The 18,008-nt window shown below is 40.9% G+C and overlaps 1 protein-coding gene and 1 non-coding gene across 16 annotated transcripts in view; one reads left to right on the forward strand and one right to left on the reverse strand.

Annotated features, from left to right (window-relative positions):
- PLCB4 (phospholipase C beta 4) overlaps positions 1-18,008 on the reverse strand; it is a 399,612-nt gene that overhangs the window by 266,933 nt on the left and 114,671 nt on the right. For 2 of the 15 annotated variants that reach the window (XM_077115623.1, XM_077115599.1), the window contains exon 1: positions 7,385-7,582. The exons of the other annotated variants lie outside the window; for them this stretch is intronic. The gene's annotated coding sequence lies outside the window, so the exon portion shown is untranslated. Of the gene's footprint in view, positions 1-7,384; positions 7,583-18,008 lie in introns of those variants that run through there. 15 annotated transcript variants of the gene reach the window in all.
- Positions 9,060-9,177, forward strand: LOC143652455 (U5 spliceosomal RNA). The gene has a single exon (XR_013160683.1). It is a non-coding gene; the product is annotated as a U5 spliceosomal RNA (small nuclear RNA).

Here is an 18,008-nt window from a genome sequence, read left to right on the forward strand (position 1 = left end):
GCTGTGACCACAGCAGACCTGTAGAAATTTCCCCAATATGGGAAAATGGCTTACTGACTGTTGAAACTGTGAGAGGCTTAATGCACTAGGAGAATGGTGGGCGTGGTGGAGGAGGAGAAGCAGCCTGCTAATGTGTATTGTAGATCATCAGAAGAGGGACCCTGTTTTTCCAAATGTGATGTACCACAGAACATCCGGTTTGCCAGGCATCTCAAATGAGTAGGGTTCAACACAATGGGCACAGAGAAATGGCGACATTTCACACACTGAAAACCCAATTAGCCTATGTACAATCTAACATTCCCCCTTTATTCATATTCAGATATATATTTCAGTGCTGTTAATTGTGTTTACAATGTTGTGCTACCATCACCATTATCAAAACATGCTTATCATTCCAATAGGAATCCTGTACATTTTAAGCCTTAACTTTCCATTCTCTATTGCCACTCCATCCCCTGGTAACCTATAGTCTAGATTCTGACTCTACAAGTTTGCTTCTTATAGGTGTTGGAAATCAGACATCTGATAAGGGTTTAATATCCAAAATAGACAAATGACTTGAATAGGCATTTCACCAAATATGATACACAACTGGCCAATAAGCACATGAAAAGATGCTCAACATCATTAGCCTTTAAGGAAATGCAAATCAAAACCACAATGAGATACCATTTCACACCTCTTAGAATGGCTACTATTTAAAAAAAACAAAGAAAATGAAAATAAATGCTAGCGAGAATGTGAAGAAATTGGAACACTTGTTCATTGTTGGTAGGAATGTAAAATGGTAGAGTGCTATGGAAAACACAGCAATCCCACTTCTGGGTATATCCTCAAAAGAATCGAAATTAGGGATGTGAACAGACATTTGCACACCAATGTTCATAGCAGTATGATTCACAATTGCTAAAAGAGGGCAGCAACCAAGTGTCCATCAAAAGATAATGAACACATGGGTTCGGTTCCTGGTGCCTGCCCATGCAAAAAATAAAATAAAATAAAATAAAAATATAATGGATTAACAAAATATATCATATGCATACAATGGAATATTATTCAGCCATATAAAGGAATGAAGTTCTGATGCATGCAACAAGATGGGTGAAACTTGAATACATCAGGTTCAGTTATAAAAGCCAGACAAAAAGGACAAATATTGTATGATCTCACAATAAGCAAATCCATGAAATCAGAAACTAGAATACAAAGTTTCTGTTTGGGCTGACAGAAAAGTTTTGGTAGTAAATGGGGGTGATGACAGTATAACATTGTGAATGTAATTAACACTACTCAATTATATATCTGAATGTGGATAAAGGGGTATTTTAGGTTGTATATATATTACTAGAATACAATGTAAAGAAAGCCATAGAACTTATAACATAAACAGTGAATCCTAATGTAAACTATGAACTATAGTTAATAGTATAATTACAATAGCCTTGGTTCATCAATTCTAACAAAGGTATCACATTAATGCAAAGTAAGTAAAAGAGAAAACTACCTAGGTGGGTGTATGTAGGAACTCTGAACTTTTTACAGGATTTTTCTGTAAACCTACAACTTTTCTAATAAAAAATGTTTTTAATCCAATTAGCCACAAACGCCATTTACTGACATGCCAGTTGACTTATTTTACTATATAGAACACTTTCTAAGGTTTCTGTTTGTTTTCAATCCCACAATAAAATGCTAAACAAACAAAAAAAAAGGACTGTCTCTGTTTGAAATGTTGGTATTTGCCAGAATTTCATTTCATGAAAAATTCTCTACTAAATTAACCTCAGCAGGGGTTTATATACAACATTGAAGTATTAGCTTGTGTTGGGGACTTCTGGGAACATACAAAATCACTTTAAAGTGCATTAAGGGGCAGGGATTTAGTAGTCAGACAATCTCAGATTAAATTTCTGGATTAAATTTCTCTATGGTTGTGTGACTCTGGGCAATTAATTAATGTCCATGAGTGCAATGTCTTTTTTTTTTTTTGTATGCTGTATATTTTGTTATTTTTCCATGTGAGTATTCCATTATTGCAGAGCCATTTGTTGAATTCTTGTTTGTTTGGGGAGGTGCATGGACCGGGAACCGGGACCAGGAACCAAGCTGGGTCTCCGGCATGGCAGGCGAGGATTCTACCACTGAGCTCCCGCGCACACCCCCAACCCCTCACCCCCAGCACATTGTCCTTTTATGGTAAAAGGAGAGAGTGTCGACCTGTCTGGGTTATTATGAGGGAGAAACCAGAGAACAGTCAATGTTCAAAAACACAGTGGTTTCAAACCAAGCTTGCGCTGTCCCGGGAAACCTGTGCTTCGCCTGCATCCTCCGTGTTCAGGCCCGTGTCCTGGGAGTTCAGTTTGAATCTTTTAAATACCCAATATCCATTCTACCAGCACATCCTAATGACCCATCATTCCGAAATCTGATCACCCCTCACCAAGCCCGGGGGACCCCTCATCTGGTTCAGGCAGGCTCACTATGGCTGGGGACTTTGGCCGCATCCTCGGGGCTGCCCCACTCCCGCCTTGGTTGCCCTCCAGTGTTATAAACCCTCAGCAGTGAGCCAGAGTAGTCTAGTTACAGCAAGGACCACTTTAGAGGAATAGTCCAAGCACTTACCTGGACCTAAAGCAGTGGTCCTCGACTGCGGGCGCGGCGGCACCCCGGAGGACATCTGGAGGAGGTGCTACTGGCAGCTAATGGGTACAGCCCAGAAACGCTGCTAAACATCCCACCCTGCACAGGACTCCCTCAGTAGAGCTGAGGCCGAGAGACCCTGCTTTAAAGCACTGCCTGACCTTCTCCCTACCACCTCTTGGAACTCAGCTCCTTGTCCTCCCCCTTTTCCCTCTCCACATCGCTGTCCCTTCACACAGGGTCACTGCACCGCCTGCTGACTCTGCCTACAATGTCCCTCCTGTAGAAATCCACAGGGCTCCTTACCGCACCGCCTTCAGGCCTCTGCCAGTCTCTTATTTTAAATTGCAATTCCCCTCACTCCTGCCCTCGCATTCTCTGCCTCCCTTTCCCTTGCTTCATTTTTCTCCATAGTACTTGTCATCACTTGGCACACTCATCTTTGTCCTTGTTTCTTCCTGCCTCCACCTTCTGGGAAGCTCCATGAAGGTGGAGACTTTAGCCTGATTTTTTTCACCTTTATATCACTAGCAGACACTAGGTGCTCAATAAAAATTTGCTGAAATGAAGGAATGAATAAATGAATGGATGGGATGAGTGAATATTATCTTCTAAAGGTACCTGAACTGTGTGGCTGGGAGAAAGCTTCGGGTTTGAATGAGTGTGAAAGGGTATTTAAATTTATTACCAAGGCCACAATCAAACCTGTCTGGTGTCAAAGAGGACTGTAAGAATAATTCCCAAATGCACCCCACAATGCCCTCATGAAAATGCACAGAGGAGAATGATGGGAGCCTGAGACCACCCACCCTTGAAATGTCTTTGAATCATAATTCACACACGTGAAGCATTAAACTATTGGTTTTGTTGGCCTATGGTAACCATAATGTTCCAACTTAAAAACTAGTGCGTGTTGTTGGAAAAATACAACTATATTTATGGAAGATAAAAGGACCAAATATTTAAAAATCAGGACAGTTCTGGAAACTCTGGGCTGCACGATAATTTTATTTCCAGAGTCCCTCCACCAGTGACATTCCATGGCTCTATGATTTATGGAACCCCTATATGGCATGCATGTTGTTAAAACTAACACTAAAGAAGATGCCATACTGGCCCTCAGAGGGCTTGCAGTCCAGCACGTTGTTGAACTGGACCAAAGCACATCATACAAACAGACGACAGACTAGTTTCAGCGTTTAAAAAAAAAAAAAAGGAACCCAGAAAGGGTAGTTGAGAGTCAGGGGGAGCGTGACCTCAGCAAGTGGAGAGGGCAGGAAAGGACTGGACAGGGAAGTAGCCCCTGGCGTTTTTTGAAGAGAGACCATGGGCAAGGCATGGTCATGTTTTAGGAGTTGTGAGATCTTGCAATTTGGCTGGAACAAAGGTCTCCTGTAGGGAAATGGCAGGAAGCAATTAAAAGGGTCACTGTAGGCAGAATGCAGAGGCTCTGAGTACCTCAGGCATGTGGCTTGGGTTCAGTTTGAAAGAACAGACAGACAGCTGAAACACAAAGCCCAGAGACAGTGGGGATGGTTTTATTTCTCTCGGTCCTTCTGGACCTTCCCAGGCAGTAGCATGGCTGGAGGGAAAAAAGAAGACTAGGAAGACAAGCATGATATAACTCAGTGATTCTAGCTCGATGTAGAAAGAACCCTGCCCAGGTCGGGGCAAAGATCAGGGCCTGCGCCCTGTGTGGGAAGCTGGAGAGAGCTGGTGTCTCACCTTGCAAAGGGCAGACCCCGCCTGAACTTTTCCAACACCCAGAAGGCACAAAAACCATAGACTGAGGTGAGAAAAGTCAGTTCAATGGACATCATGCCCTCATGGACTATGGAAAATTACAATGCCCAAATTTTCTGTTTTATCAGTTGGTTTCAGACAAGTGGAATCAAAGAACCAGGATTATTTTTCCACAGATATAAGGGTGGCCCTTTCCTGAAAAGAGCCTCACCCCAGTCATAAGCCTCTAAAAGTCAGATGGAAGTTTCAAGATTGTGTTGGCAGAGGCTAATCTGGCATTTACAGAACAAAACAATCAGAGTGGGTTGAACAAACGCTGTTTTTTTTTTTAAAAAAAAAGTTCTTTTGCCGCTTATCTCATGAGCGAATATGCAAAATGTGACATTTGAAGCCAATACGGTATAAAAACAGCATAAGACTGGACAAATCTGATTTTATTCTATAATAAAAAAAGAGCCAGCTGTGGTCAAGGGACTACATGGGTCAATCCCTCACCCTTGAATGAGCATGCACTGATTTGAACAATTTTATTGAACACCTACTATTCCTTACGTACTAGTCTAGGAAGAAAAACTGCACCATCTGTGAGCTTACATTCCAGTGAGGAGAGGGAAAGAAAACACTGAATAAAATAAATAGTTACATTATAAAGCATGTTGAAAGGCGGTGGGTGCTACAGAAAAGGAAAGACTAGTGCAGGCTGGGGGTTAATAAGAAGGCTGGGTTATAACTGAGCAAAGACTTAAAGGAGCTGAGGGGGAAGCTACGCGGATGAGTGGGTGAAGGGCATTCGTTGGGTGAAAGCGTGCAGGAAGCTGCGCGGATGAGTGGGTGAAGGGCATTCGTCGGGTGAAAGCGTACAGGTGTGCTCAAGGAACAGCACGGAGGCCAGCACGGCTGAGCAGTGTTCTAGAGAAGAAGAAACGGCAGCAGGGAGGGGACAGATCACACTGGGCCTCAAGGCTATATACAGTAGGGATAGGGACACTGGCTTGTCCTCCGAGTGAGATGAAGTCCTACTGGAAGGTTCTGGGCTGGGGGACAGGGTATGGCTTATGCTTAATGGGTCACTCTGGCTGCTGAGTGGAGAACAGACTGGGGCGGGGGGCTAGGGACAAGCCTGGAAGGAAAGAGACCAGTAATTCAACAAATGAGCATGGTAGCTCGGATCGGGATGGCCGCAGTGGAAGTAAGGAAAAGGGATTGGGTACATCTGCAAGGAGAGCAGACAGGACTTGCCAACAAACCACATCTGGGTGTGGGAGGAAGAGAGGACTCAAAGAAGAATTTAAGAACAAGACCAAATAGTTTGCTTTTGCTAAACTTCAGTATAAATGCAAAGAAGTGTCCAGAGAAAGGAATCACTCACTTAACTGGGTTTCTATTTTAGTACCTCCTGGTTAATAGGGCATTCCATCCTGGGGAGTTTGTTCACTGAGAGGCAGAGCTTTCATGGCCAGCAACTTTCACCTATATGTGGTTCTGTCCCAAAAGAAAAACGACAGTGGTTTGCCTAGAGTACACATTACATAAATGAACATGTGTGACAAAGATGCAAAAAAGAGCAGGGCTCCAAGGTATGCGTTATATGTATGCAATAATACATAAACGTACCTTACAGCCCATAATTTGGCCCATTATTTACTACTTTAAAAGTCAACTAATTGTTGGGTGCATAGGTGGTTCAGTGGTAGAATTCTCACTGGCCATGCCGAAGACTTGGGTTCGATTCCCAGCCCGTGCACCCAAAATTTAAAAAAAAAAAAAAAAAATTACAAAAAAGGTCAATTAATTGTGTATAAATTTTGTCTCCAAGTTATAGAAATAAGTTATGAAAGCTAAAGAATACAAGGCAGGATGATAGATTGACCAACAGTTTCCTCTGATACTAATTTAAACTTAAAAACACAACATAAAACACATACTCACAGTAATGTTAGCAACCGGAATCATTTTTAGAACTAAAGAAACAATGGATGGTTTCCACGTACAGCACATCCAAAGACATCTCGACACAGTGTCCTGCATGCCAGCCTATCACCCGGGACTTTAAAGCAAGTGCCTTCTAAGGTGAAGGAAACATTCACCCAAAAAACACCCAGAACTGACTCAAAGCCAAATAAAGCAACCTACTCAAATGAAATAAGAAAACCCACATGCAATGAAGCCAAGAAAAGAAGATAAAAGGGGTTGGTCTCTTTTCTACTTTTTTCCATAACCACAATACCGTGGCAGTCAGCTCTGACAAAGGGCTACCTTTGGAATCACTGTAGAAGGTAGATACTGGAAGTTTAAGATGCATTGCACAGAACAGGAGGCCAGATCTCTTTAATTCCATTCCTTCCCTCACACTTCCCACATTCTACTTGCTTTTTATTTTTGAAATTAATTTTGCCTCTCTTTTAAAGGAAACCCAGAATATGAAAATCTGAACTTGTGAAAATAATAGAACAGGGAGGGTATTTCGTGTTAAGGCAGATTCTTCAGTTCATAAATATTTTTACTGAATAGTTGTTTTTTGGCAAATCCTCTTTTATCTGGATAGAAAGACCGAGGATATAAATATATTAGGTTGAACTTACTGAGACTGTTAATATTCAATCATTTTTACCTGTAAGCACATCTGTTTCATATGTTTCAACCTAAGACTTACAAGTAACGTATCAGGACAGCCAATTTAAGATAACATCTCTCAATCACACACATGAATGGGAAAGCAAGATTCAATTTTCCCTAATTCAATTTGCATACAACTTTAAAACGCTTGCATGTAATATTTCCATAAACCATTAAAAAGGCATTTAAAGCATTACTCATCACTACCTATTTGCAGTTATAACCAAGAGAACTTAAAAAATCATGATGCATTAGATTAGACCAGCATTCTTACCTAAATAAATATCCCTGGTTTTTGAGAGTCCCTTTTCTATAAAGCTCTAAAACTTAAAGAATGTCACAGCTCTTTCCTCTCCCTGCAGGCACAGGAAAGAATCTCTACCTTCTCTGAGGTGTCGCAGCCCTTTCCTGGTGCCTCCTGCGCTACCTTGTTTGGAGTTGCATCCCCCAGCTCTGGAGAAGGGCCACCAGCCCCTGCTTTCCTGGTCCACAGAGCAGCGGAAGGAGGGAGGGAGACGTGGCCACAGAAAAGCTCTCTTGACCAGGCACTGTCATGGGAGATGGGCTATGATCCAATCTGGAAGTTGCCCGAGACACTCAGGAACAGCTTGGCTGGGACAGAAGTAGCAGCGTATTTTCATACACTTCAAATACAGAAGCACAGTGTATTTTCATGTGTTGGGGGCCCCCGCGGCTCTACTTGGGGAGACACTCTTGTTGGCACATGCCCCAGGGGCAGGGTCCGGCTTTTGCACCCTGCTCTGTGCCAGCTGAAGTGATAAAAAACAGATTCTCGTGGTGCTGCTGGGAAGCAGAGCAGTTTGACTTCTTGAGCCACGAAGTCTCCACTAGGCTCCATTAAACGTAGTCGTCTGTGTAAAAATGACTTAAAGTGAGCAATGATAGGGGATGAAAACTGATTTTTTTTTTCACTTTTCCTTCATGTCTGCCCCAAAACTGCTACCACTGATGAGGTCTCAGAGCAGAGACAGGGCTCAGGTCAGACAGATGAGCAAGGAGCGCTGACGTGGCAGGGGCTGTGGCACTGGCTGACTGACTAGTCCAGCTTTTAAAACAGAGACTCCTGTGTCCCGGGTAAACCAGGACGGTTGGATACCCACCAGCGGAAGCACATTTCCCAGGCTCTGGCAGACCTCACCCTGCCCCTTTCTACCTCTGCCCGAAGCTTCCTGTCATTCGGTATCCTAGTCCTGCTGTTTGTCAAGGAGAAGCAGGTAAACTGCGTGAGTCTGCATTCACAGATGCATGTTCCGTAACAATGTGCAGGGAGGGTCTTGGGTCAGGCCCACGGATAACTGGACAAATTCCCACCAGCTTTCAACTTTTAGACAAAAAAAGGAAAAACAAGCCTCACTTCGGTATGTCACCCTGGCATACCGGGTACTTTCCAGCCCAGCCGACTTGAAAGAGGGCTTTAACTGTGACAGCGCCCAGGTGCAGGTGAACACCACATAAGGAAGAGGGGAAAGCCTCAACCCTTTAGTCCCTTGAACCTTTTTCTCTTGGGATGAAACGAGAATTCGCTACTAGCTATGAACACAGAGCCCAAACTTACAAGGTCATTTTATTGCCATAAAACTACTCCAGCTAACTGCCGTTTCATTTATGCAAAATGTAGTTTGGAACATTTACCACGTGCCACGCTAGGGGAGAGATTCGACAGAAACAGGAGCGAAAAAAGCAAAGCCCCCATGCTACCCTCCACTGCTGCTCCCATAACCGTTCTCCAAATCTATGATTTACTCCACCCTTCCTCGCCTCAGAATCACTTCAGGAAATGAGCCCAAGATCCGAAAGCAATTTCCATGCCACCAATATTGATCCTAATCTCCTTTCTTTAACCATTCCCCCCTCCCCTGGTCCCAAAATCAATAGGCAGGGACTCTGTAGGGATCCTGTCTCAGTGTTATTCCAAGTCACTCTACAGAAGAATTATTTGATTCATTGAGATTCAGAAAATAGAAGGGAAAAGATGCCTAATCAAATAGTCAGAGGAAACACCTTCTATTGTTGGGCAGTATCAAAACTTACTCTAAATGCTCTAGTTTCTCTTTAAATCGTATAAATCTTCCACGTTTTACTAAAGATTTCCGCGGAGAGAAACGGTTATGAGTCATTGATCGATCTTTTGAAGGCCTTGGACTTTATCAGGGTCCCATGTATGTGTTAAAAAATAGCAGCGATTGCATTTAAAATTCTCTGTAATTACTCATGGTGAGAGCTGATATGGGCTTTCTTTGTTAAAAACCACAGGGTTAATAGAATAAACGACGTAGATGTGTAAGAAATGGCCTTTGAAAACAACAAAAAAAAACTTACTCTAAGATACATCTTGGATGGTGATCCATATGACGAGGGCAATGCCCGGCATGCTGGATCTCGTGACACTGGAAGTTTGTTTGCAGAAATATACTAGATCAGCGCCAACCTTCCTCAATAAGCTTAATCCTGTAAATACCGCGTCAGTGCAGGAGGGCTGTATGGTATGAATGAGGCCAAAGATGTCTGATGACCCTTGAAAAATGGCAACCGTTTGGGCATCTCTGGTAGCCTCACCTTTGTCAGCTGTTCACGGCCTGCTCAAGGTCATAATTTCCAAGGAACTTTCTCTGAAAACATGAGCAGGCACAACATATGGGCCCTGCAGCCTGAGCGCCTCATTCACAGTGGACTTATCATCTCCACAAGTCGCATCTCGGTATTTGGCAAGCCCATGGATGGGGAGCAATTTCAAGGACATTTGTTCAGTTACTGCTCGAGTGCTTAAATAATTTTCTTGGAACAAAGTGTTCAGAGTAATAGAGCAACAGTTGATCCAGGGGGAATCGCATTCCAAGCTCCTCTTTACTGAGACAGTTCTTAGGAAATCTATCGCCCTTTTCTCCCTGCATAATTTGCAGTCGGAGTCCTTGAAACGGGTGAGAATAGACATGAAGGTGACCTTCAGCCAAGGGGATGAAATGGCAACATTGATGCAATCTGCATATTCCACTGGGCACCGAGTTAGCAAGACCCAACTTTGTATTAAGGGCAGCAGTTACCTTAGAAATGACATTTTCCCCATGCAAAAGCAGCTTCATGCCAAGGATTTTCTTTCAGAGCCCAATTCATGCTAAATTCAAGGACTGACAGCAATTGTGCGTCTTCCACACGGCAATCCCACACACACATCTAATAAATCCCACGAACTACAGTATCCAAACAGCAGCACAGGCTTTCTAATGGAAAAATTCTCCATCAACTAGCTGGTTCTACTTGTGAGATTTAAATCTCTGAACAATGAGGGCTAGAGCATATGAGAAGAATGCTTTCAACAATACCACACGTTATCTTATATAATAATTCATAGGATGCTGAAGTGGGGTGGGGGGGATTTTTATTACGACAAAGATTGCTGCCACAAGATTAAGATAAAGACATGCTCACTGATATGAATTGACATTAGCGAATGAACTTGGAGAATTTCAGTTGGTAACAGAGAACATCAGGAGATAGAAACAGGGTAGATATTGCGTAATTGGAGCTGAAGGGATACAGATTGTGCAACACGACTGATGGTAAAAATTCAGAAATGGATAGCACAGTACCACCTAATTGTAACACAATAATGTTAGAACACTGAATGAAGCTGAATGTGAGAATGATAGAGGGAGGAGGCCTGGGGGCACAAATGAAATCAGAAGGAAAATAAAGACTGAGATGGTATAATCTAGGAACGCCTAGAGTGTATAATGATAGTGACTAAATGTGCAAATTTAAAAATGTTTCTACATGAGGAAGAACAAAGGAATTTCAATAATGAAGGGTGCTGAAAATAGATGGTAATTAATATTGTAAAACTTTAACATATGCGTAAGACTAAAGCAAAAAAAATGTTTATTTGGTACAAAATGTATATTTTGACTAGTGCATTTCCTAATATAACTTATGTGAACAGCTTAATCAAACACCATAGTACTTAGAGTCTTGCATGAGATTTTGTAGGTTTGTCCAGACTGATGCTCAGATAAATCCCAGAACAATCTGAACAGTGAATAGGGAAGTATTTGCAGAGTCCCCTAGGGGGAATGGTGAGAAAGGGGGAAAATTTAACTCCCCCAAGTGGAGAATTACTGATATTCTCACAGGCAGTGGGGACAGCCAAAGCTATAGGCCGAGCTTCCAATCTTGGGATTTGTTCATACGAAACTTAATTCTGCAAAGGACAGGCTAAGCCTACTTAAAATTAGGCCTAAGAGTCACCCTCAAGAGAATCTCTTTTGTTGCTCAGATATGGCCTCTCTCTTTCTCTTTCTCTCTCTCTCTCTCTCTCTCTCTCCTGACACAGCAAGCAAACTCACTGCCCTCCCCCTCTCTACGTGTGACATGATTCCCAGGGCTGTGGCCCTTCCTGACAATGTAGGACAGAAGGACAGAAACCCTAGAATGAGCTGGAACTCAGCTCGAGAGATTGAGAGAACCTTCTCGACCAAAAGGGGGAAGAGCGAAATGAGACAAAATAGTGTCAATGGCTGAGAGATTCCAAAGAGTCGAGAGGTTATCCTGGAGGTTATTCTTACGCATCAAATACATATCACCTGTTTAGTTAAGGTGTAATGGAGAGGTTGGAGGGAACTGCCTGAAAATGTGGAGCTGTGCCCCAGTGGCCATGTTTCTTGAAGATAACTGTATGATGATATGGCTGTCGCAGTGTGACTGTGTGGTTGTGAGAGCCTTGTGTCTGATCCTCCTTTTGTCTACCTTATTGATGGACAAGTAAAACATATGGATTAAAAATAAATAAATAATAGAAGGAACAAATGTTAAAATAAACTTAGTAGATTGAAATGCTGGTGATCAGTGAAGGGGAGGGGTAAGGGGTATGGTATGTACGAATTTTTTTCTGTTTTCTTTTTATTGCTTTTTCTGAATTGATGCAGATGTTCTAAGAAATGATCATGATGATGAATATACAACTAACTATGTGATGATAGTGTGAGTTATTGATTATATAACAAGAACAGAATGATCATACAATAAGAATGTGTTTGTATGTGGTTATGTATCATAAAAAATAAATAAATTTTAAAAAGTTTTAAAAAGATAAAGACATGCTTTGTCTTAATTGTATTTCACTTACTTTGATGGAAAATGAGAGATTTGGGGGCAGAAATTCCAGGGCATACATTGATTTGTGTGTTAGGTTCAGGAACATAATGTTCCTAAACAAGGCACTCTGACACACAGCATACACTCATGCTTTGTGGGGAATGCTATATTTGTAAGTTTACCAATAACTCTTGCATGTGGTTTTCCTTATTTTCAATGGACTTTTAGCATCTTCACTAGAGAAGAGACTATTGGGTTGTGGTGTGCTTTGTTTTATTTTTTTATCTGAAGCAGATCCTTTCAGAAATTTCAAACTGAAGTTAACCTGAGATTGTCTATTCCAACCCCATGACTCTGAGAAAGGACAAACTGAACTACAGAGAACTGAAAAGTAAGCTTTAAATAAAATGCTCCTTCATTACTGCTTTCTCTCATTTACAAAAGCAAGCACATACTCAAAGGGACCAAAATGCCCACAACACATGACCACTGATATGTGGCATCTCTAGCTCAATATCAAGTGAAGAAACACTCTTCTCTCCTTCTTCAGAGAAAAACCTGGGAAGCCTACTGTGTTAGTTTTCAATTGCTACCATAACAAATCCCACAAATACAGTGGCTTAAAACAACACAATTCTATTATTTTACTGTTCTGTATATTAAAAGTCTGACACAGGTCTCATTGGGCTAAAAGCAAGTGTCAGACTTGTTTTCTGTGCTACTTTCCGGAGGCTCTAGAAGAGACCCTGTGCCCTTGCTATTCCTAGCTTCTAAAGGCCACCTGCATCCCTTGCTTCATGGGCCCCTTCCTCCATATTCAAAAGCAGCAAAGCGAGCCAAGTCCCTTTCTTGCTTCAAATTTCTCCTTCCATTTCTTCCATCGTCCCATGTCATTCTCTCTCTGACCACAGCCATTTCAAGTTCTCCACTTTTAAGGATTCATGATTAGACTAGGCCCACGCAGATAATGCAGGATAATCTTCCATCTCAAGATCCTCAACCTTAACCACATCTGCAAAGTCCTTCTTGCCATAACATATCTGCAGGTTCTGGACATTAGGACTTGGGCATCTTTGTGGGGTCACTCTTCTGGCTACCAAATCTACCCACCCTTCTGATCCTTAACCTTAATGACCCAACAAACCATCTGGTGACCAAGTCAGAAACCTGGAAGACATCCTTGCATTGATTCCATCTACTTCTTCCCCATATCCAGTTAGTAATTAAAAATTATCGACTCCAAATGCTAACTCTGTCATGTACTGTGGTCCCTGATTCTTTACACTCTCTGCTATGCCTTAGGTTAAGGCCTCATCATCTATAAGAGACACTTTTACTGCTTCTCCCCTATGCTTTACGTCTTTTCCTTTTTCTTTCTGGCACAAGCCCTAATTTTTTTTCAGTTACCCACGCCTTTCTTTCTAATGCCACCTGCTTCAGGCAAGGTGTGCACCAATGCCAGTTCCAAAGGATGAGTCTTGATTGGTCAAAGCTAATTGCGGTGGTCCAGTGCTCCTCAGTGGTTACTGTTCAACATGAGGGCAACCAAGATCCTCAGTTAACCAACCCTGGAGCCACTCTACCTTGAGATTTCTTGCAAGGTGCGACATTTTTTTCTTATTTTATAAGGCAAAATGACTTAAGGGTTTCTGTTCACTGCAGCTAAAAACATCCTAAACGGTGTATCTCTCATTAAAATGACTGTAAAATTCCACTCACTGTTCTACTCGTCCCTTGTTTCCCATCATTCCCAACCCCTATTCTATATCTTACCCATGTTCTACTTGGAAGCAAATGCACTAATCACATATTCACCTATTCAAAATCAGTAGTACCCCATCACCCATAAATGTGGTTCTCAAAAATCTGTGCTTCTCCAATCAGGCTGGGTTTCAGATAATTCAGAATACAAGGGTAAGGAAGGCATTGTCTATATTTTAGAACTTCATCTACTCTTTGAGACTAAAGGAAGAAAGGTTTATTTTGTCCAGAACCTAAATGTTCTATAGTACATCATCTAACTCAGACTGGCTGGATAGATCATCCAAACACAAGGGAGCCCAGAATAAGAATGAGGTCCTTTAATACTGTATGGCTGAATATAATGCCTGGATATATCCCAGAGTATATTAAGCAGATAATCAAAAAGTGCTGGCAAAGTCCCTTGAGTGACGGGAGAAAAAACATGAAACTATTAAGCTTTACCACTGAGGAAACCCCTGATACTATGTCAAACATTAGGGATGCCCAAATCAATAGGCCAAGCCCTTGATCTTGAGGTTTGCTCTTGTGATGCTTGTTTCTATAGCGGAGAAGCTAAGCCTACTTATAGTTATGCCCTAAGAGTTATTTCCATAAAACCTCTTTTGTTGCTCAGATGTGGCCTTCTCTCCCTAAGCCCAACTTTGCAAGTATACTCATTACCCTTCCCCCTACATGGGATGTGATATCCAAGGGTGAACCTGGCCCTGGCACTGTGGGATCGACAACGCATTACTGACCAAAAGGGGGAAAAGAATTGCAACAAATAAGGTCTCACTGGATAGAAGAGTTCAAATAGAATCAAAAGGCTACTCAGGAGGCTACGCTTATGCTGTTTACCATGGTTTGCCAAACTCCAACCAAAACTAATCCTGTCAACCCTGAAAAAAAACCTAGGGCTCTCTTTGAGATTCTACAAAAATTCCAGGCACTAAGATTAATTTCCAGAAAACTACAACCTCCAAATGAGTTCCTAGACCAAAGAAGCCCTAAAACCCAGAGGACCCAGCCTCTCCAAGAACGTCAGCTAGTTCCATCCCCCATTCCCATATTATCAGCACCTCTTTTCAACATGAAAAAGTTAGAATGGGAATAGACCAAATGCCCCTAAAGATTGGGAGAAGAATCAAAGGAGAAGAAGTTACATCTGAGAAGATAGGATGTAACAAATGAGTATGACTGCTGAATCATTATATGGCTATTTCTTTTACTCTCCAGTGTCTTGGAGCAGCTAGAACAAAAAACCTAAAATTGTGGAACTGTAACCCATAACAAACTCTGAAATTTGTTCTATAACTACTTATTACAATGTACTTTGAAATGTATTGCTTTTTTGCATATTTTTTCAAAATAAAAAGTGTTCCAAAAATCTGTGCTTTTTTCTCCCTAAAAGATTCTAGGAAAACTATGTAACCAGAGATCCATTTTAAGTTCATATCTTAATTCTCTCATCATAAGTTTTAAGTAATTTCTGGCATGTTGTAAATGTGGATATTTTAAATAAAACTACTATCACATAGCTCTTAAATGTATTTCCAAGAGTCTAAACACCATAGTGATCTGATAATCATGAATGTCCATTTAAAAAATACATACAATAAACAGATAGGTGAATAAATAAATTAATAAAAATATACAAGCTCTTCTTTAAAATTTATGCTTCACATTCTTTTTTTCTCTTTGATTTCTTTTTTTTAATCTCACTTCCCCTGCAGAGCTTTATCCTAATAAATATATTTTTATGACTAGGAATATTATATTGTTTGACCTATCACATATCTTTGCCACAATATGGTATTTAATTTATAATTTTGGCTTCTTTTGAATTTAGCCCCTAAAGGTAAAACAATTTCTTCTGAATTATTCTAGAACATTTAGTAGCAGAGAATTGAGAAAAATTATAAAAATATCAAATTCCATCATTAAAATTATTAAACATAAAAAGTAAAAGTTTATATGAAATATATCTCTTAGCAAGATGAAAAGGGCTTTCAGAAATAAAGCCATTCATCTATGGATACATGTTACTTAAAACTAAAATAAAGGTTTTAGCATCAACTTATTCCTATTTTTCATTTTTCAATATTTTAGTGCTGAGCATTTTAGTGTTGAATGAATCATATTGGCCTAAATAGGTATCGATGATATGGCCTAAATGAGCATAGAAGAGCTTAGCTATATCCACACCATTCAAATTTCTAAGCTCCTTTCAAGTTTTATGCCACCACAGACAGTGATCCATCATCATAATGACTATCAATCAAGAAGGCATATGAAATAAGCCTTCAATTTTGTTATAAATGAAAGTCCTTATGTTTAGCACTTGAAAAGTTTTTACACCACAGGACAATGTACCATACTAAGATTCTGGATAAATGAGAGGAATACCTTCCTTCTATAAAATGTGTGACATATTATCAGGCAGATACATTTTCGGAAAGAATATATTAAAATGTTGAGAATCTAGAAGTCCTTCCCGTAAGAATCTCCGAGCCCTTGCATATTTCCCATTAGAACATCTTTGTGTGCACCCAAGGATACCTGTTTTAGTTTCCTAGGCTGCTCACTCAAATACCATGAAATGGTTGGACTTCAACAATGGGAATTTAGTTGTTAATATTTTGAGACTAAAAGAAAGTCCAAATCAAGGAATCATCAAGGTGATGCTTTCTCTCCCAAAGACTGTGGCATTCTGGAGCAGGCTGCTAGCAATTCCTGTTCCTTAGCTTGTCACATGGCAGCTTCTCCTAGCCTCTCTGTTCTCTTCCAGGTTCCATGGATATACAGACTCTTGCTTCCTGTGGCCTTTTCTCTCTCTCTGAATTTTATTCCACTTATAAAGAATATTATTAAGACCCCACCTGATTGTTCTGGGTCATACTTTAATTGAAATAATCTTATCTAAAGGTCCTAATGACAGTGGATTCATACCCACAGGAATGGATTAATTTTAGAACATGTTTTTCTGGTATATATATAACTTCAAACCACCACAATACCTAATACCTGATTATAGGATAAAATCAAAATTTCTTTGCATACAATACAATGCTCTTCATGGACTGATGCAAGCACAGCCCCATTTTCCACCTTTATCCTCTCTACACCCCATTCCTAATACCCGCTCCAGAAACTGAATCATACTGAGTGTAAGTTTGTTTTCATGAGAGAGCATGTGTCAAAAAGACTTCCTCTGTTGACTACACTTTGATCCCTAGCCTGCTGCTATTTTAGACACAAGACATGAGTCACTGAAATTTATACCAGCACCTTGCCCCCGGCTCAGTCCAGTCCCAGAGACTTTGCTTGCTTTATGACATAAATTAACAGCAGCAGTTTAAATAGCAATCATACGTTCCAGATAAAATCTATAAAACAAACCGCTCGACTATATATTTTTTTATCACACTTCAGGAATATTAATCAACAATTCTGGCATTTCATATTATAGATGAACTTTCTCTTTATTTCCCTGCTCTCTTACTTCCCCTACTAACTGAAACTTTCCTTAATTTTCCCCTCCCTGTCAGGCTTATGTGGTGGAAATGAAATTTACTTTGAATTTGCAGGAAGGAACAGAACTTTTTCTTTCACATATGAGTAAGGTGGCACTTCATTTTAAAGATTTCAGTGAGTTGAAATGTTAACACTTACTGAAACACTTATTTTATGGATGGGGAAGAAGATCTATCTGTGATGGGAGCAGTGCTAAATTCCAGGAATAAAATTTGTGCTTAGTTTGGCATAATTTGGACTTTAAGCCCTTCAGGTAGACTCTTCCGCTAAGAAGGATTATTTCTTCCTGATGCCAATCCACGGATTACTACTTCCAAGGTGAAACAAGGTGACTTTGGACAGTTTATTGAAATTGAGAATACTTGCGAGCACAGTCTATCGGAACCGAAAATATTCAGAGAACATAGTTTACTGGCATTCCTGGGGTCTGGTGCTGGTGAATGCATGATCAGATCTGGAGACTGAGAACTAATCCAGTCCCCTAGAGTGACAACACAATATACAATAAACCAGTGGTTCTTATACTTGATTGTGCATCAGAACCTCTTGGAGGGCATGGTACAGCGGACTGCTGGGCCCCAGTTCCAGAGCTTCTGATTCAGTAGGTCTGGGATGGGCCT

This window comes from Tamandua tetradactyla, chromosome 1 (assembly GCF_023851605.1).
Source record: "Tamandua tetradactyla isolate mTamTet1 chromosome 1, mTamTet1.pri, whole genome shotgun sequence".
In the NCBI taxonomy this organism is placed as follows: domain Eukaryota; kingdom Metazoa; phylum Chordata; class Mammalia; order Pilosa; family Myrmecophagidae; genus Tamandua; species Tamandua tetradactyla.